This window comes from Canis lupus, chromosome 24, assembly GCF_003254725.2.
Source record: "Canis lupus dingo isolate Sandy chromosome 24, ASM325472v2, whole genome shotgun sequence".
Lineage (NCBI taxonomy): Eukaryota > Metazoa > Chordata > Mammalia > Carnivora > Canidae > Canis > Canis lupus.
Window position 1 is genome coordinate 30,644,372 of NC_064266.1, and position 23,582 is coordinate 30,667,953.

The following is a 23,582-nucleotide window of genomic DNA, read 5'->3' on the forward strand; positions in this document are numbered from 1 at the left end:
CTGTTTGTACCCTTGTGTCATTAATTGGGTAGAGGCTGCTCAAGGGGTGCAGGCATTGTTCCTCAGCCAAAGAGCATCCACGTGGCTGAGGAGTTACTCCGGGAAGAGTGTAATAGTTTCCTAGGGCTTCTGTATCAAGATACTACAAACTGGGTGGCTTAAAGCCACAGAAATTTATGGTCTCACAGTTCTAGAAGTGAGAAGTCTGAAATCGAGGTGCCAGAAGGGACATGCCCCCCCTCCCCCCACCTCCCTACCCCTACCAAAACCTCCAGAAAAGAATCCTTCCTTCCACTTTTAGCTTCTGGTGCTTGCTAAGAATCCTTGATCTTCCTTGGATTAGAGGTGTGTCTATCTGATTTCTCCCTCTGTCATCAGTGGCCTTCTCCCCTGTATGTCTGTGTGTCTATGTCCAAATGTCCCTCTTCTGATAAGGATTCCAATCACATACTAGATGAGCACCTACCCTACTCCAGTATGACATCATTTCAACTCAATAAATTACATCTGCAAAAATCCTCCTTATTTCCAAATATGGTCATGTTCTGAGGCTCTAGGAGAAACATGAATTTGGCGGGAGGGGGAAACAATCAATATTCAATCCAGTACAAGGGGCAATTGTGAGCCACTAGCTCACATACTCATGGCAACTAGGGGATGGGTGCCGGCCAGGGGAAGGAGACATGGACTGTGCCTATCAACAGTGTCCTCTGTAGTGGACAGGCCACTCAGTGCTCCCAGGCACAAATTCATCACAGAACTTGTACAGTTCATGACCACATGCTGGTGGATCTGTCTGAAGAACAAACACCAAGCCATCTCTACCTGTGTCCCTAGACCCTATCACAGGGCCTTCTCCACAGTGGGCTTCATCCTGGAGCACCCCAGCAGTTCTTCCCTCCCCAATGTGTTTTTTTTAATATTTTATTTATTTATTCATCAGCGACACAGAGAGAGGCAGAGACACAGGCAGAGGGAGAAGCAGGCTCCCCGCAGGGAGCCTGATGTGGGACCCGATCCTAGAACTCCAGGATCATGCCCTGGGCTGAAGGCAGACGCTCTACTGCTGAGCCACCCAGGGATCCCCCCCAGTGTGGTATTTAAGGAGATGAACCATCCGTGAACATTATTCTTCCCTTTTCTGCCATAGTATTTCTTAGAAATCTAAGCAACTTCTTTCTATGGCAGACCCACCTTTTGGCCGTATACAGCAGATTCTGGTGGCACCCAGACCATGTTCTCTAGACTTTCCTAGAGGTCACTTGTAGTTTCAGTGGATAATACTGCCATGCATTGATGACTTCCTACATCTCCCTGTCCAGTAGCTTTCTACAGCTGCCAGACTTCGATGGCAAGCCAGGATATTACCGCTCCCAGCTCCCAGTAACAATTCTCCCAGTGATGAAGGAGAGTTGATAGATAAACATCCCAGTTTCCTGGATCCTCGGTGGGACAATGGGCCTGTTTTATTTAGTCTTTCAAAGGATCTCTAGTGAGAGGCTGAGCATCAGATACCATCCCCCGGCCCGAAACTACCAGCTGTGGTTCACGTGCCCTTTAGCAGTCTTCCTTCCTTTCCTGCCTCACTTCGCCTTCCCTTTACCAGTGTTCTCTTCAAATTCCAAAAAAATTACTTGCAAACAGTTGTCTCAGAGTCTGCTTTTGGAGAAATCCAAAGTAAGATATTAGGAAAGTTAGGTAACTTCTCCTTGGCTCAGTTTCCTCATCTGAAAAATGGGGATGACAACAACTCCCTCATATGCGTTTGCCATTAGGATCACATGAGGTAGTAGAAGCAACAGTCTCAGGGCAGCCCTAGTTCGTCACAAGTGTGCTGTGTTCCACTATTGTCTACATCTTCCCAACCAGCAGTTGGTGGGAAACCCAGCTGGTGCCCTTATTTTGTGCCCCTGCCCCCATCCAGAGACACAAGGATTCTATTAAATGCATTCCCTTTCCTGTGTCAGGATAAAAAGGGGCCACAGTGATGTCAGAGTATACTCCTGCCAATATTTTCACAAGCAAATACATTTAGGAGTATTACGGTCTACTTAACACAGTCATATTACAACCAATGCAGTCATTTAAAAAAATGCATAATTCAGTAATGACCTAGCACCAGGCGAGATTTCATGATCTGTAACACTCTGTCTGCTCCTGGCTCCTCTTTCTTCCCCCAGCGCCTCGATAGTTTGGAGATTACTCTTTGCTGGGCCACTTCCCAGAATTAAGAACAAAGTAATCGTTCTAGAAGAGCCTCTCTTTCCTTGCCTGCTAATCAAGAGTCCTAAGAAAGTATTAATCGGGAGTCTCTTTCTCCGAGGGAGGGGCCCAGGAGAGCCAGGATTCTGGTCAGAATCAGAATCAGAGCACTGCAGAAACATCTGGTCCTGGAATAGCACAGGTCTGTGCACAGGCACCGTCTGCCTCTCCTGCCCCAACCCCATCCAGCAGGCAGGCTATAGAAAATTGAGTGGAAGGAACTCGGGCTCTGGCCAGTTTGAATCTCTGAGTTCCAGAGACATCCAATCAGTAACACGTGCAGGATGAACAGTGGACAAGGGCAAATGCTCTCTCAACCCCAGTGGACGAGGGCAAATGCAGGCTCTACCTCAGGATTTACCACATGCAGACTCCTTTACTCCTCCTATCACACCCTGAAGTAAGCACTATCATAGTATCCATTTTACAGACAAGCAGACAAGGAAACCATCTGTAAACCTTAGTTATATACCTCTGGTCTTCTGGATCCAAGCCCACCCTGTTATAACTGGATCTGTGACTCTGGGACAGGGATTCTAGAAACTTTACCTCGGGTTCCCTTGCCAGCCTTTGCTCAGTCCTACCAGTGGAGGCTCTCTGCAGAGATCAGAAAGGTGGAAGAGGGAAGAAAATGCTGGGAAATCTCCCATCTGACCCTGCAGAAGCATTACCATCTATGGCCTCCCTCTTCAGAGGGCCCAGCATCACCCAGCAGGGTTTGTCCTCCACACTCCTATTCCCTTGGGTTACCACAGGTCCTGGGTGTGATAGATGCTTCCTGCAATTCCTGGCTACCTTAGTGCCCCATGTGTGTTCTGGCAACCTCCCAACACTTGTGTAACTCCCTTCAATAAAACTCTCTGAAGTATCTACTCTCTGACCACCTAATGGTGGTCATTCCACCATTTCTTTGGGATTTCCTTCCTGGATCCTGACTGAGAGAAGAAGATCGTAGAATAATCTCAACTTCGCATGCGAGCAAACGAAGGCACAGAGGTTGAGAATCTTGTCCAAGATCATGCAGCTATGACCTGGTGGCTTTTGGACTTGGGATGCCTTGCTCTGGTCTGCGAGTCCCACCGATGCACCTAACCGGCCCATTGCTCCTAACACTGGGGTCAGCAGAAGGGAGGTGAGCAGATAAGAGCCAGGGAGGTAATTTTTTGTTGTTGTTGTTCAAGAACAAATACTGAGGGCTGATTCTATGCTCGGAAGATAGGGAGTCAAAGCCAATAACTGTCTCTACCCTGGAAGAACCAAAGAGGCCACAGCGAGTGAGAGAGACACAGGAATCGATAAGGGGCAAAATGCTGTGACAAGGCTGGACAGCAGCAGGCCAGGGTTTAGAGGACACAGAGAGGAGTGTGGTACACAGAAGAGTGGCCCTCAGAAGATGCCCACGCCCTAATCCCCCAGCTTTACATGGCAAAAACAACTCTGAAGACGTGACGAAGTCTTGAACGGACCGAATGTAATCAGAAGGACCCGTGTAAGTGAGAGAGGAAGGCAGAAGAATCAGAGCCAGAGAGGGGCTGAGAGATGCTGCACAGCTAGTTTTGAACACAGAGGAAGGGGCCACCAGCAAGGAATACAAGTAGCCTCTACAAACTGCAGAAGGCAAGGGAACAGACTGTCCCCTGGAGCCCAAGGAAATGTAGCCCTGCTGCCCCACTGTAGACTGTTGACCTCCATATTTGTAAGATAATGAATTTTTATGTTTTAAGCCACTGAGTCTGTGGTAATTAGTTACAGCAGCCCTAGGGAAGTTCTTTGAGTAGGAAATCAGATGGAGGAAATGAGGGAAGACATCCTGGAGAAATCAGATCATGAAATCATAAAAGAAGAAGAGAGTCTAACCGGCATCTGGGGAGGAGGAGCCTTCAGACAGATGAGAAGAGCCTGTGTCATTCTAGAATGGCACAGCCCGCTGGAGCATAAGATTGGGGAGGGAGAAATGTAAAAGTCAACAGGGACCAGACAAGGAAAGGTCTTCTTGAGGAGTCAGGGCTTTGGCCTGAGACTTTGTAAGGAGTGGTGTGATATAGGCACCTGTTCTTTCTGGATTACTCCTGAATGTAGGGTGAAGAATGAAGCTGAAGGAGAGGCATCTGAGTCAGGGGACGTCATGTCCATCACTGAGAGGGAGATGACGGATGTCTGGACCAAGGTAATGGCCACGGGGCTGGAGAGGAAGAGGACTAGACTCAGGTTTAGGGCACAGGCCAGGACTTGATCACTGATTGGATCGAAGGCGCAGCAAAGGGACCAGTACAAGCACAAGATTAGGATCCAACAGGCCAGGTGAGTCCTGGGCACATGCACACCTGCAGAGCCCAGACTTCCACAATGCCTGCCTGGTGTAGATATGAAATATCCATCTCAGACCCCCTGCCCAGCATCCCAGGGCACTGTACTGGCTTCTGCACACAAGGCCCAGTACTCTGGACTCCATCTCTCTGCATTTTCATATTCATTTTCCCTTGTAATGGGCAGTCAGACAGAGAGTTTGGCCTATAACCTCTATCACTTATTTTTATGACTTTGGGCAATTTAATTAATTTCCCTGAACCTCAGTTTTTCCATGTATAAAACCAGAGTAATGGATCCTATCTCACTGGGTCCTTGTGAAGACCAAATGCAGATATCTATAGCATGACAGGCCTCAGATAAGTGTCAGTTATTCCCTCCTCCCACCCCTCACACCCTCCGGCTCTTGTCCCTCTCCCCATCCCATAGCCCCCTGCATTAAGGGTCATTCCACCATTCCTCAAGCCTCCCGTGATCTCCTCTCTGAGCATCTGGGGAGCACTAGGGCATCTGGGGCTCCTGTAGCACATGTAATGAAATCAATTTCAGCTCTAAGCATGAGGGAGCCGCTCATCTCCCACCGGGTCAGGCCACACAGCAAGGACCAGGGGGAGAACATAGCAGCCGTCTTGACAGAACACGTCTGAGAAAAGCAGGAGTAAAGGGAAAGGAGGTGCTGGGGAGGAAGGGAGGGAGGGAGGCAGGGAAGATGCAATTCAGGGCAACCAGAGTCCAGGCAGCTCCATCAGTTGCTATGCTACCAACCGCAGTGAAAGAGCACAGGAAGGGAGCTGGGGCTTTAGAGATATTGTTATTTTGCAAATTTCTCTCCTCAGCATATCCGGGTATGGGGGGGGGGGTGTTGAGGGCTGTGTTTCTAAGCTGCTCAAAAGGCCCAAGTGACTACAAATATCCACTGCTGGAAAGTATCAGGAGAAGGTGTCCAGATGGATTAGGAAGCTTGCCCACAACAGCCTAAACAGTTTGTGCAGAGAGTTTAAGAGGTGAATGATGCCCCCTTTATATAAAGGAACTGAAAAAATGGCCTCTTCCACACACACACCCCCAGCCCCACCCATGGCTCCACCAGGGGCTGCCTCTGCAGTCTGCCAGCCAGCATGAAGACAGAGTTAGCATCAGGCCTACACTGCAGCCCACTGGGAAAGGACTTAGGAACAACAGAACACAGCAAGGTCCATGGGTCTCTGTCCTCTCATAGACCAGAGGCCACATTTCTGACTCAGACAGGTGGACACCAGGCTCTGAGAACAGGATGGGTGGCTTCATGTTGGCACCCACCACAGCCCACTGCAGCCAGGTACTTCTGTGGCAGGGAGAGAATATGAGGGAGAAGGCGGCATATTTCCTGGGTATCACATTTCAGACACTCTTCTAGATACCACTAGGTACCTTCATCATGTACATCTTAAGCACAGACAGAGGTTAACCCAAAAAGACACAGAGCAACCTCTGAGGGTATCGACAAAGTGACAGAATTTTTAGACAGAATGCCTTCCTGGGACAAAACTCTACTTGAAGATAGAAGGTAAAATAAGCTTGAGTTTTTACATGCATAAAAGGTTTCAAGGGAATACCATCTTTACACAAATTCTTTCACAGAATACAGAAGAGATACTTCCAAACTCATTTGACAAGCCTAGGATAACTGTCATGCCAAGACCTTACAAAGATATCACAAGAAAAGAAATTTCTAGGCCAATCTCTCTCATAAACAGAGAGATAAAAAGTCTACACAGTATATTAGCAAACCAAATCCAGTGATACATAAAATGAGTAATAGATCGTGACCACACTGGGTTTATTCCAGGACTGCAAGAACAGTTTAATATTAGAAAATTAACCAGTATAACTCATCATATTAACAGACTGAAAGATAAAAATCATTCAACAATCCCAGGAAATGCCAACGAAGCATTTGATGAAAGTCGGTATCTAACCATGCCACAACTTTTAACAAACTAAGAAGGGCAAATTCTTTAATCTGATAGCAAGAAACCAAAGCAGAGTCTAACATCACAATCAATACTTTCCCCCTAGTCTAGTTTTCCTGGATGCCTGAGCCACTGCAATGGGGCAAGAAAAAGGCCTAAAAAACACAAGGATTGGGAAGGAAGTAATAAAGCTCTCATTATTCATAGATGATACGATTATGTATGGAAAAAATCCCACAGAATCTCAAATTATGAAAATCAAAAACAAGTTTAACACACTTTCATATATTAAAGTCAATGTACTTTGCCATCCTGTACGTTATATTTCAATCAACAAAAAGGAAATAGCTTTAAATCATCCATTCGCACAATATGCATAGGCCTTTCTAACCCTGCTTCTACTTCTACCCTCTTCAGATCTATTCTCCACCTTGTAGCCCATATTACCCTGATCTTCCTAAAGTACCAACTACATTCCATCACGTGGCCTCAAACACCATGAGTGCCATGAGTGATAGGGCCCCTGCCTGCTTCTTCAGCTTCATCTCCTGCTACTGGTCTTCTCGTAGGCTCCAGACACACAGATCTGTTTTCAAATATTCCTAACGTGTTGTGATCCTCTCTACCTCAGGGCCTTTGCCCATACTGTTTTCTCTTCTTCCTGTTCACCTAGTTCACTCTCCACAGCTCAGCTCAAACCTTATTTCCTGACCTCCCTCCCCATGCTCTCAGACAGGATTCTTCAGAGCAGTTACATTTTGTGTGACTGCTCATGCCAGTCTTCCCCACTAGAATGTAATCACCACAAGGGCAGAGACCACTTATATATTTATCACTACCTTATTCACAGTACCTGCCTTGATCCTTGGTGCACAGTAAATACTTACTTCATAAGTATTTGTTGAATGAATGAGTCAACTCAAAAGTCAAAAGAAGAATCCTCTTCTGCTGTCAGGCAATCTGATTTTTTTTTTCATTAAAGCTTGGAGTGAAGAATATTTTGAGAGTAGAGAGGAGTCATAAGAATTGGTAGCTTGATATTATAGAAAACCCAGTAGTATAAGAAATCTTGAACAGAGCACTCTACCTCAGAAGAGGGGCTGCTCATCCCTGCCCAGAAAGGCCCCCTTGGTTCAGGTTGAGAACCCAGGTTGCCACTTTAAACATCAATATTAATTTTTTTATTAACTATTTTGGATAATTATAGACTTATACCAGCTCTAAGAAAAAATAGATCCTAAGTATCTTTTACTAAGCTTCCTCAATGATAGCTTCATGTGCAAGGGACATACATGCCTGGGTGGCTCAGTCAGTTAAGCATATGACTCTTGGTTTAGGCTCAGGTCATGATCTCAGGGTCATGAGATTAAACTTTGCATCAGGCTCCGTGTTCAATGCGGAGCTTGCTTAAGATTCTTTTCCCTTCCCTCTCTGCCCCTCCCTGCCAACTTGCTTGCCTGTTTACCCACTCTCTCCCCGCCCCGTCCCTAAAGTAAATAAATAAATTAAAAAAAAAAACTATCATGCAAGGGTGAGGATCCTGTTGCTTCCAAATATCCTGCTCCCAGATATACAAGGGTTGCAAAAGCATGCTAGGCAAAGAACTTGCATCAAGATCAGGACTGAAATACATTCATGTGGGTGATTTGGCTCGAGAAGTCCAACCATGGAGTCTGGCAAGATGGCTTCTCCCAAGAACATGCTGAAAGATGCACAGATGATAGTACAAATCCTGAAAAGATACGGGGTTTACAGAATATGAGCCAAGAGTTATAAATCAGATGTTGGAGTTTGCCTTCTGATATGTGACTACAATTTTAGATGATACAAAAATTTATTCAAGCCATGCTAAGAAAACTACTGCTGATGCAGATGACGTGCAACTGGTAATCCCGTGTTGTGCTGATCAGTCTTTTAAATCTCCTCCCCCAAAAGATTTTTTTTATTAGATACTGCAAGGCAATAATTGAGCCATATTCAGGCCCTAGATTACCACCTGATATATACTGTTTGCTCCAAACTATAGACTTAAGTTTTTACCAAAAAAGGCATCTACTTCTGTGGAAAGAATAATGGCTCTGTGGTTAAGTGTTGGCTCAGTTACTAGCAAGCCAAGTACTCCCACACTTGGCACACCAACCCCACAAACCATGTCTGTGTCACCTGAAGTAGGGACTCCAATGTCCCTCACAGGGCAAAGGTTTACAGTACAGATGCCTACCTCATAGTCCCCAGCTGTAAAAGCATCAATTCCTGCAATATTGCCATTCAGAATATTCTGATTAATCCATCATTAATTGGGTCCCAAAACAAGCTTATTACCACTAACATGGTGGTCATCACCAAATACTGCCAATGAAGCATCAGATGCATTAAAAAGAAAACAAGATGAAGATGATGATGAAGATGATGATGATGACAATGATGACTACGCTAATTTGTAATATAGCCCTGATGCTTATAACTTGTACACTCAGTCTTGAACCCACCAAACTGAAAATATATATATATGCTAGGTGTTTACACATTATGTCATAAAAAACTTAAATGATATTTAATAAGTAAATACAGTGATCTTTTCCAATTGAGATGTTGGATTTTTTTAATAGGATTAGCAATGGTTTTTCATCAGTCTTTAAGTATAAAAAATAAAGTCACTCATCAAAAAAAAATCTATCATGCAATATCACAACCAAGATGTTGACACCGATTAAGTCAAGACATGGCACATTTCCACCACTACAGGGAGCCCTCATGTTGTTCCTTTATAACCATACCCATCTCCCTCCTCACTCTCCCCACCCCATCCTCAACCCCAGGGAATCAGGAGTCCATTCTCCATTTCTAAAATTTTGACATTTAAAAAATAAATAAATAAAAAATAAAATAAAATAAAATAAAATAAAATAAAATAAAATAAAATAAAATTTTGACATTTAAAAAATGACAATAATATCTGAGGACTGGCTTCTTTCACTCAGTATAATTCCCTGAAAATACAACTAGGTGGTGGCACAAAGCCATAATCCATTTTTTATTGCTGAGTAGGATTCCATGGTACGAGGTACCATGGTATAACCATTCTATTCACGTGGTAAGGAAACATCTAGGCTGTTTCAGTTTTTAGCTACTACAAAACAAAGCTTCTATGGACAACTGCGGTTATACAGATTTTGTGTAACTAAGAGTTTTCCTCTCTCTGGAATAAATGTCCAGGAGTGCAACTGCTAGATCCTGCGGAATATGGAGCTGCTAAACTGCATTCCAGAGGGCCATACTATCTTATAATTCCCACCATCAATGAATGAGTGATCGGAGTTCTCTGCATCCTCACTAAAACTTGGTGTTATCATTTTGTTTTAGCCATTCTGGTATGTAGTGACACCTCATTGTGGTTTTAAATTTGCACTCCCCTAATGACTACTGGTATTAAACATCCTTTCGTGTATTTATCTGCCATCTGTATATCCTCTTCAATGAAATGTCTGCTCATAACTTTTACCTATTTTCTAATTGAATTACTGTTGTTTGTTTGGTTGGTTTTGTTGTTGTTTTTCTGCTATTGAGTGTTGAGTTTTAAGAACTCTTTATATACTCTAGATACTAGTCCTTTGTCACATATGTGGTTATGAATATTTGTTCCCACTCTATAGCCTGTCTTTTCATTCTCTTCACATGAGCTTTCACAGAGCAAAAGTTTTAATTTTGACAAGGTTCAATTCATCCATTTTCCTAGTTATAAATCATGCCTTCTGTGTTAAGTCTGTGTGCATTTTTTTTTTTTTTTACTTTTTACTATACTCAAATTCATCAGTACTCACAAATCAGTTCAGGTTCCTGAAAAAAATCGTGTTCAATCAAACATTCAGTTGGCAAACATATAACTCTATTTGGTTCTATTTCCTGCTATAGAGCATTTTTCAGTAACACAGAAATGCTGAAAAATATGTCTGTTTTGTTTTGCAAGTTTTAGTGGCACTCTTCATTTATTTTTTAGAAGCATAATACTTTTAAAATTATGTTTTCAATCAGGATGATGGATAGTTGCTTAAAAATGGGAAATAGGAAGCATATGCTCCAAACTATTAAAAAGATGTAAGACAGTAAAATTCAGAACCTACAACCTGAGAGGCATGTATCCAACCCGACACTGTCCTTCAGAATCTCTTCAGTGGACTTGACAGGGAAGAAGATGGCAGTGTTACCTCAAATTCAATCAGTGGTTCATTATTAAGCAGCTGTCAATCTGGAACACGTAAGATATACTCATATTTAACATGAGACTTTTTTTTTATTATAGAGCTGCAAAGAGCAAAAACTTGGTATCTAGTATGCCAAAAGATCTTGAACCATATCTGCAAACGACCATCACTTTTTGGTGATGTTTGAAGACCCCCAATTACAATGGATAGTCTCTAAAACAGCCCCTAATGCTTCACTCTTCTGGTATTCTGTGCTCTTGTGTGACCCTGACTCCTTGAAAGTAGGCTAGAAGATAAAATCTTAAAAAAAAAAAAAAAAAAAAAAGAAGAAGAAGAAGGGCAGCCTGGGTGGCTCAGAGGTTAAGCACCACCTTCAGCCCAGGGTGTGATCCTGGAGGCCTGGGATCAAGTCCCACATCAGGCTCCCTGCATGGAGATGGAGCCTGCTTCTCCCTCTGCCTGTGTATCTGCCTCTCTCTCTCTCTCTCTCTGTGTCGCTCATGAATAAATAAAATCAAGAAGGAAGGAAGGAAGGAAGGAAGGAAGGAAGGAAGGAAGGAAGGAAGGAAGGAAGGAAGGAAGGAAGGAAGGAAGGAAAAAGAAAAGAAAAGAAAAGAAAAGAAAAGAAAAGAAAAGAAAAGAAAAGAAAAGAAAGAAAGAAAAGAAAGAAAGAAAGAAAGAAAGAAAGAAAGAAAGAAAGAAAGAAAGAAAGAAAAGAACTCTTGTTAACTTCTAACAAAAGGAAGATAGCAAAAGTGACATGATGCTATTACATGAGATTAGGTCACAGAAACACTACCACCTTTCTTGCCCTCTACCTCTCTCCCTGTGCACGTCGGCACTCCCTCCTCCCCTTCTCTTCCTCCTTTCCCTCCCCTCCCTCTTCCCCTCTCTCTCCTTCCCATCTCCCCACTCTCTCCTCTTTTACTCCTTCTCTTTCCCTTTCCTTCCTGCCTCTTCTCTCCTCTTCCTTCCTCCCTCCCTCCCCCCTCCCCTATCTATCCTGTTGTGAGTTGTCTTATGGAGAGCCACAGATTCTCAAAGAAATGATATCTTCAGCCAACAGCTAGTGATGCTCTGAGGCCAATAGCCATGGGAGTCATTTTTTAAGAGGATCTTCTGAAAGCTGCTAACAGCCATGTAAGTGTGCGAACTTGGGAGCAGATCTTCCTGTGGACTAGACTCAGCCTCTGAAAGCCTCCAAGCCAGAATCACCCCATCACGCAGCACCACAATCTCTAACCCATGTCTTCAAGACAATAAATCCTTGCTGGTTTAAGATACCACATTTGGGGGTAAGATGTGACTAATACACTATACATACATATTCCATAAATAATTTTAAAAGGTGGAGGAAGGTATGCCTGGGTGGTTCAGCGGGTGTCTGCCTTGGGCTCAGGGCGTGATCCTGGAGTCCCAGGATCGAGTCCCACATAGGGCTCTCTATGGAGAGCCTGCTTCTCCCTCTGCCTGTGTCTCTGCCTCTGTGTCTCTCCTGAATAAATAAATAAAATCTTTATATGGAAGAATATTAGATGTGACTAAACATGAAAGTCTTGGCTACAAGTAATATAAAGAGGCACAATCAAATGCACACACACACAATGCTGAAAGCTTCCTTCAAGATCGGTTTCAGAATCACCTTTGAAATTAAAGCACACAAACCAGGAGAAGACTGAGGAAAGCTTGGTGGAAACTATCTGAGATAAAAATAAAAGGAGGCAGCCTATTTTAACTGCAGAATGCCCTCAAAGGAGACATTTTAATGCACTTAAAGACATGTTCGAACACTTGGTAAGCCCCGTGCTTTTTATTTTGCAGTGGTAAGCAAATAAGGGAATTAACATCTGGCCATTTTGTATATTTAGTCCATATATTATATGACAGCGATACCTACACAAAGGCATTAGTTTGGAATTACTTTAAAAAAGATACCTGGTGAAGAAACTGTCAACAAACTATCGATGGATGTTTGCATAGATGGGACTCAGCATAACACAGATACGACCACAGGGCAGGACAGAGGGGTCTCCACCAAAGAATCATGAATTCAAATGTTCTAGCACATACATTATCATTTACTAAGAGAAGCTAGTCTTAAAATCCGTCTCTTTATTTCTTAATGTGGTGGTATAATATGAAGGAAAAGGTTTAAAACTCACCTTTGTAGTCATATATGCAATAAAACGAGAAGTGAATTTGAAAGCTTGCCCTGCTACCAAGATATACCTTGGCCTATTCGGTGGGGCACATTGATGGTCTCAGCAAAATTGCTATCATTTTTCATTGAAGAAAAACACATATAAGTAATAACAAAGCTTAAAAAAAGGCCTTGCCTAAAACCTCTTCTAGATCTTAATCAGGAAAGCAATCTGATTAAAGTCACATATACCAAAGGACAAACAGGTTTAATGTAGCAATCCTCCCAAGGTATTAACATTTCTTTTTAAAGAACTGATCTCCAAGGGCATCGTTCCTATGGAGCTCTTCCCGGCTTAGAGGCCTTTATGTCCTCTTAAAATGGGGCCATGAATTTCCTCTCCTCCTTTGATACCCCTGAAGGAAAGGAAATGTAATTGCACATGTTCCTGATTGGAAAACCCAGTGAGGTTTCTCAACAGTTAAGATGTACTCAAGACTGACCCCAAACTGTAGATGCTCTGCCCAGAACGTTGATGTGAGAACATTTTGGTGTCTCACGGTCAATTCAAAAGCTAAAGTAACCAGTTCCTTTGCAGACAAGAAGCATGAAATGAGCCCCTCTAAAAAAAAAAAAATGGGAAGCCTCTGCAGGGCTGGCAGCTCCCAGGAGCCCTTGGAGAGCACTAGGCTGAAGCCACACCTAAGTGTCCAACAGCCTGGGTCCTGCCATGCCCATTTCCTACACGGTGCTGCGTACCACTTGACTAAAGATCCTTTGGATTAGGTTATGCCACTCTCTAAAAAGATCTTTAGTGGTTGCACCCATCTCTTGCACAAAGCTGTGTATTAAAACGATGTGGACAAGTTCTAAAACAACTGATGTCCAGTTCCCAACCTTTACCAATCAGATCAGAATTTTTAGGGCAAGACCTAACACTGGCATTTTTTAAAAACGCTTCAGGTTTTCCCAATGTGCTGCCAAGTTTGAGAACCACTGAGCTACATCATTCATCTCATTCACCAAAATACCTTCCTGAACAATCATAATACTCAGACCATCTGGGTGATTCCTCAACCACCCTGCCCTTTAGTTAGTAATCTTGTACATGTTTCTGTGTCTCCAATGTCAGCATTGGAGGTAGCAAGGAAACAACACATGACTGACCACCTGACTGACTGAATCATTGAATGGCCTTCCTCACCTGTCTCCTCCTGGCTTGAAAAGAGTGCTAATGCTTACAAAGAGCCCTGCATAGAGGAAGCCAGCTGACTTACTCACAATTGTGGTGCTAATGCACAAAATCTAAGCAGTGAATGGGAGAGACAGCAGAGAAATCCAATCTTAAGAGATTTTCCTAGCCAACTACTTAAAGATCAATAGAAAGCACAGTCCCAAGGAGCCAAGACATCACCTCTTACTCTATATCCCCTTTCTCCATACAAATCCTCGTGCACTGAGATACCCCATGGATTTACACAAAATCACTATGATTATTCATGATCATCATGCAACTGCTCAGGGAGTTCCATCATCCTTCAAGGCCCTGCTAACACTTCACCTGCTTTGGAAAGCCTCCCTGACATCTTCCAAAGTGCGGTACATGCCAGTGGTACACGTGCAATTAAATCAGGTGCACACCAGTGGGCATTGATCCATAAATCAGTTTAACAGTCAAAGATGTACTTTAGCTTGCATTAGAAATCTATCAGACTTCCTTTTACTGTAGTAATATAATGATTATAATGATATTCTCATTTGAAAGATCAAGGAAAGTACATCTTTTTTAAAAGCAGAAGTGTTAAGTAAGAGAATAGATAAAGGAAAGAGATTGAGAGAGGGGGCATGGAACAGACACATGTGTTGAAAATGCTGCTGGGTGTCTAAGCAGCCCACCATCATCTACATTCCTGGCTGTTTATGTCCATGCCTTTTTCCCCCCCTACAATAGAGCCGCTGCAAGGCATGGATGTATCCAATCACAGTCCTGCAGCCTTAACCGTGTCAAAGATGGTGCCTCAAACAGGAATTGTGAACAGAAACCATTTTTCTTTTATTGTGTTACCAGCCCCATTTAGGTTAAAGGCAATTGACTATGGAGTGAGCTCATGAAATAATTCAGGTCACTGCTAAAAATGTACAATTGATATTACCCTCAGGAGCAGCCCTAAATAGATTAGGTGTCATCTTATCCTTCTCCCCCTCCCCACCTCCCCACCTGGGCATGTCCTGATCCTTCTCCCTGACAACAGCAGCAAGATCTAGGCCCTGATTCCCTTCCATCAGCTTGGCCATTGGGTTGACCAGATGTGGGAAGGCACTAGAGTCCCAAGAGATTTGAGAGATTTCTCGACACAGTGTTCGACCCTCTCAACTAGTGTTTGGGGTTTCTCAGAAAATTCGCTCTGACAAAACAAAACATACAATGTGACCACCAGCTTGAGAAGGCTTCAGATATCACCTTGCTCTTCTGACTTCACATGGTTCCCGTCCTGTCCCTCCCATCTGGTCTCAGCCTCCACTGAGAAGCCTGGAGGGCCCCCTCACAGAGGCTTTGTGCTCTAAAAGGATCTGACACAGCTTAGGAAATGGGCAGACGTGGAGCATCTCATCTACAGAGAGGATATTTTCTCAGTTAAAAAAAAAAAAAAATGTGTTCTCACTTAAGAATGCTAATGGCCCATGCACAGAAATAAAATCCCTGACCTACTTTGAAGCTGAACTTATTAAACAAGCCAACCTTATTACTCAGAAGAGACTGTAAAACAGTAGAATAAAACCCAAATGGAATTCCTAGCACCCTTCACTGACAGGAGCTGCCAGGAGAAGCACAAAAGAGCCCCAGAGTCCCAGACGGAGCCTCAGGAGCCAGGGTTCACTTCCAGCTCTCTTAAGCAGTCTTGCTGTGTGACCTGGGAGATATCACCATCCCTCGCTGGGCCCTAGGACTCTCATCAAGGGCCTGTAAGGAGTGCTCTCAGAGGTCATTTCCATCTGTGTTAATTGGCAATTCTATTTTTTAAAGAATTTAATATTAAAATGAAAAAAATTAAAAAAAGAATCGATCATTAAGGGCGTATGACACCAGACATGAGAAGGCAGATGAGGGATGAAAATACACACTGTGCCTTCAAGGAGCCCACAGCCTAGCAGAGTGCGTCGGGGCGGTCCATACTGATGAATGGATTTATTTCCTAGCAGCAATTTGAAAGCCGCCACGAGGCTACAGGAGACGTAACACAACTTGTGTCTGCAACAAGAACTCCCTCTGGCAATCCACCTGACAACTTCGATTTAGCTGAATGAATCTTTCGGTGCATTTTAAACCACGGCACAGCCACGAGTGGCCATCTACAAGTTATAATCAGATTTATCACACTGGGAAGCAAGCGAGGGGCCATACATTTCCATGGGGTTTTAGGGCGATAATATGAGTCATCCCTGCTCATTCCGGAGAAAATCCTGGAGCTGCAAGGTAAATTATCCAAACCAGAATCAGAATGAGGCAGCAAAGGTTGCTGCTGGCACAGGAGGCGTCAGTAGCCCACACAGCGTTGGATTAGTCAGTCCTGATTGGTGCCGCCGTGGGATGTGTAATGAAGTTACTTAGAAAATGCCAGGATGTGTGTAATAGCAGGACCCTGTTCAGTCCACAGATTCCAGGCTCAGAGACCACCCTTCACTGAGGCTCTAGAACTTGTTCACCCTCACAGAGTTCAGAGAACCAAGATGATGGGGAGATGAGAGTCCCCAGAAGGAACAAAGGGATCTGGGGTTTGGGTAGGAAATGTCTAGGGCCGCAGTCACACCCGGGGCCAGTCATGGTGAAATCAGGGCTCTGAGGCTGTATCAACAAAGATGGAGACAGGGCAGGAGTGAAGAGTCCTGCAGAGACTAGAGAATGTGGATCTGCCAGAGACACCGGAGTGCATTCTCCCCATTTTACAGATGTGGACACTGAGATTCAGAGAGATCTGTCCAAGGCCACTGAGCAAAGGGGCAAAGATGGAACAGGACTGCGTGTGCAGCTTCACATCACTGAGGTTCCTCCATCCCCCACCCCAACCTCTGCCAGTCCCAGGACTTCCTGTTTTAGCCACTTCGCGCTTGTCACGAATGCTCACACTCTCAACTCCCACATCTGCCCACTACATTCTCTCCCCACTGGGCACGGCCCATGGAGCCCACAGTGAGACACTCCCACCCTCGTCTGGAGCGCTGTAGAACTTCAAGCATAGTTTCTTTGCCTTCCGCTATTTGTGACTCTATAATGGTGGCCTTATTGCAGCAGTTATTCTCTGAGCTATCTTGACAGTATTCATGTTGCTGGACACAGGAGGCGATGTTCATGTTCATCTTCCCAGTGCCTCATTCCCATCACCATCCCCAGGGATCAATGTGAAGAGTGAAGAAACAGCAGAGTCCAAGGTTGTAAGGAAGGCAAGCCACACCTCACTGCAAAAGCTTTAAGAAGTCAGTGTAAAAATTCACTCACTTCCAGAGTCCTGAGTGTTCTCCATCCTTCACCTCATGAGAGCTCCCCTAACACAATGACCACCCCACAGATCCAGTGTGCAGTGTCTCAGTGAACAAAGGGCTTCCAGCCCCCTTGGAGGACTATCCTGTGTGAACATACAGCCCTTGAAGAGCAGGATAAAGACACACAGCCTGAGAGAGCTGAGACAGCAATGTTCCATTCCCATCAAACAAAAGAGGGAATGGATACCAAGAGAGAGCAGAGAGATGTTCAGTCAAAAGCCCTGAGAAAGACACTAGCAGTGCTGGGGCCTGTGGGCATCTCAGAACATCTAAGGCTCTGCTAACCACAATTAATATCCCAGAGGAGAGATTAACCCCTAATTTTACTTTGGCTTCCCCACTGGAATTCACAATGCTTCTGGCTAAGCACTATCTTGAATTTTTCTTGGAGACCTCTTTCTCACATCTGCAATCTGACCTGCCATCAACTCCAGGAGTGGGCCTCGATTCAGTCGCTGAATGAACCTTTCAGGGTACTTTAAACTCAATTAGCATATCCATGCTCCCACCTCCATGGTTCAGGGATGGTTCAGGGATGGTTCAGGGATGGTTCAGGGATGGGCACATGACCCAAATCTCCCACTGGCAGTCAGAAGTAGTTTGCTTATCCATCAAGAGAAAAAGGTAGGATTAGCACTGCTGCAACCTTCATCTAACCAGTGGGGCCAAAGAATGGGAACATTATGGAAGGAGAGACAGGAAGAAAGCAAGAAGCTGGAATGCATGGAACCACTGTTTGAGCCCTAAATGGCCCACTCTGGAAGCCTGGGAGACCTGTTCTCTGACTACTCATTTCTATAAACCCTTACTGATTAAGAAAAAAAAAAATCAAAAGAGAGAGACACAGAGGTGGAAGGGAAGGGCAGGGTAGGGAATGGATGGGGAGGGGAGAGGAGAAGAGAAATTATTACCAGGAATGGGGCAAATGGAAGTTGAGAGGCAAGTAATACAAGTCCATCATACCTACTGCTTCACCCAAGCGGTCTTGGCTGTGCAGGGAGAGCTGTGTGCAGTGAGCCAAGCAACAGAGTCCTCATAGTCCAACTGATGCTCCCGTCTCTGCTTTTCTCACTAGAACCCACGTACCTATGATTTTTCAGAAGGAGAATCATGAGATCTCAGCCCTTGGGGAAGGAAGCTCAGAGACCATCCATTCTCACTCCTTTCACTTACTAGAAGGAAAAGCTCATCTCAAAGAGGGAAGGAATTCATCCAAGGCCATAGTGAATCCAAGGAAGAGTTGACCCTAGAGATACCACATCTTCCTGAAGAAGCTCTGCAAAAGCACATGAGACCTTTACCTGCCCTGCTCTCTGGGGCTCCCTACTATCTTCCAAAAAAGAGAAGAGCAGTCCCTGACATCTAGGAGCTGGTCTAGTACCATCAGATAGGACGTGAGGTTGCTGGAGGCTGGCCTGGCACTCCTAGCCAGGCCATTTTGTTGTCTGGTTGGCTTAAACAATCTCACAAACAAAACCAGACCATGGAACCATGGATGAAGTGAGGCAGAACAAGACTGCTTCATAATTTTTTTTCTAAGGAAGACAAAAAACAAAGCCACAATGCAAACCACAAAACACACATCCCCCTCTCCTTGCTCATGTGAGGCTGTTTCACCTCTACCAATTATATTCTTTCATCCTGCTCTAGCATTACGTCCATCTAGATTAAACTTATTTAAATATCCAATCAGAGAACTGCCCCCACATCCTGGCAGATTTCACAAACGTCTACTGCCTTGGATCCTCCCCAGAATCATCCAACCAAACCAAAATTCTACAGTAAGCCCTTCTAATGCCATCTCAATGAGACCTCCCCAAGGCTCTCCATGGTGTGCCCGCTCACTCCCCATAGTGAGTCACAAATGCAACTTGTCAACTATAAGTATGTCCACTGTAAATCACAGAGCACCTTGCAGATGGGAGGCAATGATACCTCAAAGAAAAAGTTCCACTGCCTTGGCCCAACATGGAATGCTCTCCACAATCAGGTTGGATTCACTTCCACTGCCACATCCCACCGTAGGCCACAGCACACTAAATACCATTGCAGGCCTTCGCACCTGCAGCATGCAGATCCTGTTACCTAGAAAGCCTGTCCCTTCTCTCTCCAGGAGACCTGGTTTAGGAAGTCTCTTCTGGCTCCAAATGGAGTAAATAGATCCTCAATCCTCTCCATCACCTCCCCATGCTGTACGTACACTGACCACGGCGCACGTCACCATGAACTGTAATTATGTTCATCCTTTGCAGCCATCCCTCACCACGCACAAAGCTCTTTGAAGGAAAAAGGTGTGCAATGTTCGGTGCAGGGGCCAAAACAGAAGAGAAGGTCTGTACACTGGCTATTCATTTTCCTGCACTGAGCCAAACGTTTTTTTCTATTCAATTATTGCCATATTTCAAATAATATTCAAAATGATAATGTCCAAATCAAAGTCCTTCTGGAAATGAAGGCTTTGGTCTGTTAGAATAGTATCACTTGTCATTTGCAGTATGCTCCATGATTGATAGAGCACTTCCTCATTACCTCACCTCACTGAATGCAATCCTCATGGCAACCCTGGCTTCTCTCATGTCTACTCACTCTTCCAAGCTCCTTAGATACCTGGAAGAACCAAGGCTGAGATACAACTAGGGAATAAAACTACAGTCAGTGATAGGTGGTTGTTGCTCCAAATTGGAGGCCCAGTCTGCTCATGGGTTCATGGCCAAAGGGTCTTCTGGGAATCAAGTCTGATAGTCACATTCTCCCTATCCTGCCTTTAGTTATGTATTAGGTTAAATATACAAGTAGTATTTTAACTGAATGTCACCAGCATCTGAACAATGGCTGGGAGGTCAGATAGAACTAGATATGAGTCCAGATTCTACTTATTAACTGGATGACTTTGGGAAAAATGTTTAACCTCTTTAAGCCTTGGTTTATCCAACTATGATATAGGAGTTTCAATAGTATCTAACTCATAGAGTTATTGTGAGGATTAAATGACAAAAGGTCAGTTGAGAATTTCTACAGTGGCCAGGACACAGTAATAATCAACATGTAGGAAACTATAGATATTAATATGATCATGCTATTATAATTACTTTTAATGCTATAACTAGGATGATCCTAGGCCATTTGTCATCAGATAGATTCCATGACCTTGCTCTGTGTAACAGGCAAGTGGTTGGGTGTGAGAGGTGAAGAGTAAGAACAAGTTTCCCAAGCTCCTGTTGTCAGCAGGCTTCTTATTTGACCAGTAAGATGCAGTCAAAGGAGATAAGAGGGTAGAAGGAAGGGAGAGTCTGGAGCATGTCTATTTCTATGTATTCCAGATATACACATGCCTAGATCTCTCTCCCTCTCCCTCCTTCTGACCCAGACAGTGGCCTTGTAGCACCTCAAGTCCCTTCTGGAGTCTCCATCAGAGTTCCAGCTTCTTTACAGTCACCCCAAACCGTGAAATCCAATAACATGGTCTCCATCTTGTGACCATACAGCCCAGAGATGATAGTAGCTTCAAATCATTGTTAATCTCAGAGTTGGCTCTTCTTTTAACCAATTCCCTACATTGAATTCCTTCTGTTTCAAATATCTAGAGTTTGTGCTTTTCTTGCTGGCCCTTGACTTACAGATACACTGGATATGTACATCTGACCAAAGTTTCTTTCTGCAACTAGTATCTTCACTTAGGAAACATTGCTCATGTCTGGAAAGACACAATAAAACACACAGGCACATATCTACCTCAATGCCTGGCACATAGTCATCTTATGAAATTGGATCTTCATCCATTGGAAAGAATTTCTGTCCAGAGATCTCAATTCAAGAACCGCACCATAAGGAAACAATGAAGGATGAAACTATTTCATAGTCAACAACGACCATCACAAGATTATCTACCATATAAAATCCTGAAACAGCCTAAAAAAGACAAATAAAACATTGCTGTTATGAGTTGAACTGTCTTCCAAAAGACTATTCTGAAATCCTAACCTTGTAGTTCAGAATGCCTTCTTATGTAAGAACAGGGCTGTTGTGGATGTAACTAGTTAAGAAGAGTAGTCATACTGGTGTAGAGTGGGTCCTAATTCAGTATGACTGGTGGCCTTGTAAGAAGACAGACACCTGAGGGGCACCTAGGTGGCTCAGTACGTGAAGTGTCTGTCTTTAGCTCAGGTCATGATCCTGGAATCCTGGGATCAAGATCTGCATCAGGCTCCCTGCTCAGCAGAGAATCTGCTTCTCCTTTTCCCTCACTCTCTCAAATAAATAAATAAAATTTTAAGAAAAGACGACAGCCACATGAAGACATAATGAGACATGAAGAACATCATCTGAAAATGGAGGACTGGAGTGATAGATCCACAAGCCAAGGAACTGCCAAGATCAGCAGCCAGGGCACCAAAGAGGCAATGAGGGATTTCTGTACAGGTTTTAGAGGGAGCACAGCCCCACCAACACAAGTCAGAGTGCACACTTCTGTCATTTTACCACACTCCATCTTTAGTGAAGAAGAATACAATTGTAACAGGTGGTGGTGTGGTAGGAAAGATGCTAAGTGTCTCTCTACACCCACATTCCCTGGTGTTAATGCCCTGTGTTTCTTGGGTGTTAAGCAGGTTATGTCATATGGCACTCCAGACCCTAAGCAAGGGAGATTATCATGAGTAGACCTAAACTGATGAGATGAGCCCTTAAAAGAGATGAGACTCTTCCTGGTGAAGGAGACTTGAACTGCAAGAGGGTTTTGGCACAAAGGGAATCCTCATTGTTGACTTTGAAGATGGAAGAGGATATGTGACAATGAATGCAGTAGCCTCTAAAAGCTGAGAGTGGCTCCCGGTGGACAGCCAGAAAAGAAATGCAGACTTGAGATCCACCACCATGAGGAACAGAATTCAACAAACAGAAGTGAATTGGGAAGCAGATTGCTCCCCAAATGAGAATTCAGTCCACTAAGACCTTGATATCAGCCTTATGATACCCTGAGGCTCAGGCTTCTGACCTGCAGAACTCTAAGATAATCACTCATTGTCCTAAAGCTGCTAAATTTGTGGTAATTTGTCAAACAGCAACAGAAAACCAATACAGACAAGGACACTTGCTGTCTACAATTGTTAAATATAAATATGTCAAAGGCCACAAAGGAAAACACAAATTACAGGTAACATAACAGTAACCTAAAAATATATGAAATAAACATGGTACGGTATCCTCATCTGATAGCATCTCTGCCAAACACATACATGTGCATTTAAAAAAAAAAGTGACTTTGGATGTGCTAGGGTGACAAGACTGAGTGAGATTCAAAGCTGTCTTTATTTTTCTTATATAATTTTAAGAATTTAAAAAACTATAAAAGAACAAGATTGTTCTGCCTCCAGACCATGAGGAACAAACCAGTATAAGGTTTTACAGTGAGCACAGTCTCGCAGGAGCTCAAGCTACTTTAAAGAGAAGGCCATAGAAGAACCAAGGCCAAGATTTCATAAAATTCCATTGCACAGAGGTAATTTCTTAAATTATTGTATCATCAAGAGTCACAAATGACTCTTTCCTCTGGAAATTCCACATAAGGTTTCCCTGCTATCATTCACCTCCTTTGCCCAAGGGGAAGCAACAGACAAATCTGTCCATGTAGCTAAAAACATATCTGCATAAAGGGCCCAAGGTGGTTGGCAGGACCCACACTTTCCTCACTTACAAGGTCCAGACAGAAACTTTAAGAGCCAGGGGCACCTGGGTAGCTCAGTCTGTTAAGTGTCTGCCTTCAGCTCAGGTCATGATCTCAGGGTCCTGGGATGGAGGCCCTCAGCAGGGAGCTTCTCCCCCTGTTCCTTCCCCTACTCATGGCCTCACACACTCTCTAATAAATAAAATCTTTAAAAAAATACCTGTAAGATTCTGTACACTTTCTACATTCTTTTCCTCTGTCACAGTCACCAACAAGGTTCCAGATGGGGACTGCTCTATCATCTTGGGTCTCAGAGAAGAGGACAGTGTAGAGAAAAGCCCCCATCAACCTCCAGTGGCCAAGAAATATGAATAAAACATAAACCTTGCTGTTTGCAGCCTCTGAAATGTGAAGTTGTTACTGCAGCATTACCTAGCACACATTTTATCTTGTAGGGTTAATGCCACCCTCTCCCTTTTACAAGTGGATAAAAAGAAGCTGGGAGAGGAGACAATTGG

General features: G+C 43.9%; 1 protein-coding gene and 1 pseudogene across 13 annotated transcripts in view; one reads left to right on the forward strand and one right to left on the reverse strand.

Moving 5' to 3' along the window:
* Window positions 1-23,582, reverse strand: part of PTPRT (protein tyrosine phosphatase receptor type T) — a 1,044,320-nt gene that overhangs the window by 607,361 nt on the left and 413,377 nt on the right. The window lies entirely within an intron of this gene.
* Window positions 8,188-8,965, forward strand: LOC112673966 (transcription initiation factor TFIID subunit 9-like; annotated as a pseudogene).